This window comes from Rhinopithecus bieti, unplaced genomic scaffold, assembly GCF_001698545.2.
Source record: "Rhinopithecus bieti isolate Rb0 unplaced genomic scaffold, ASM169854v2 scaffold_6380, whole genome shotgun sequence".
NCBI lineage: Eukaryota > Metazoa > Chordata > Mammalia > Primates > Cercopithecidae > Rhinopithecus > Rhinopithecus bieti.
In genome coordinates this window covers 8051158-8052186 of record NW_016806642.1, presented here as the reverse complement: position 1 = coordinate 8052186, position 1029 = coordinate 8051158, and positions in this window count along the sequence as shown.

Genomic DNA, 1029 nt, shown 5'->3' with positions numbered 1-1029 from the left:
AAAAAAAAAAAAAAAAAAAAGGAAAAGAAGGATATCCAGCTTTATAGTAAATGGGCATACAACACAACTAGGATGGTTTTATTCCCATAATACAAATGTAATTTAGCATTCAAAAATCGAAATAATTCACCGCATAGACAGGATAAAGGAGAATGTTTGCATGCGATAAATCATTGGCTTTAGACTTTTACTTTGTATACCTATCTATAGATGTGTTATATTTCACACTTTTAAAACATTAATATAATAAACGCATTTAAGGCAGACTAGGCTACCCTGAAATTTACATACCTTTTATAATTAGACATTCTGAACAATGTATTAGGTTGGTGCAAAAGTAATTGCGGTTTTTGCCATTACTTTTAATACAATTTGTAAAACTAAAGTGTTTGGCTGAGCTTGCAAGAAAGAGAAATCGTGAGGTTCTAGAAAGACAGTAGAAACTGAGAACATAGCAGAAGCACGTGATGCGGATATTGGAGCAGCCACGCCAGGGGTTGGGAGTTGCAGAGCCAGGACAAGTGACAAGTGCTTGAGTGTTAATGCCTGTGTGTGGGATAGCGTGTGTGGGAGATTAAGAGCTGAACTTTAGACACTTTAAGCCACAGATGCATGTGAGACATTGAAGTCAAGCAGTGAGTTTGTTGTTAAACATCTGAAGTGCAGGAAAAAAAAAAAATATGTAAGCTTGGGAATCTGGTGCATTGGTTGGGAACTGTCTTCAGGAGAGCTTGAACTGCTATGGCACTCTGCTTTCCTCTGTGGTCGCACTCTCCCTGTGAATTTTCTTTCTGTATACCTGTCTTTCTAGACTTAAAGCAGGGACTGTTTCTGCATCTTTGTTTTGGAGGCCAAGAAAACAAATAAAATTTTAAAACCTCCATCAACATGATTATTGAACTAGTGGTGATTTTGTCAAGCAGCAGGAAGTCAAGCACAAATTTAGTCAGGTAACAGACATACTGGAAAAGCAAGTGAGCCTGGAGAGGAGGGCAGAATGTACTGGAAAAGGGAGAGATGGGCTTCCAA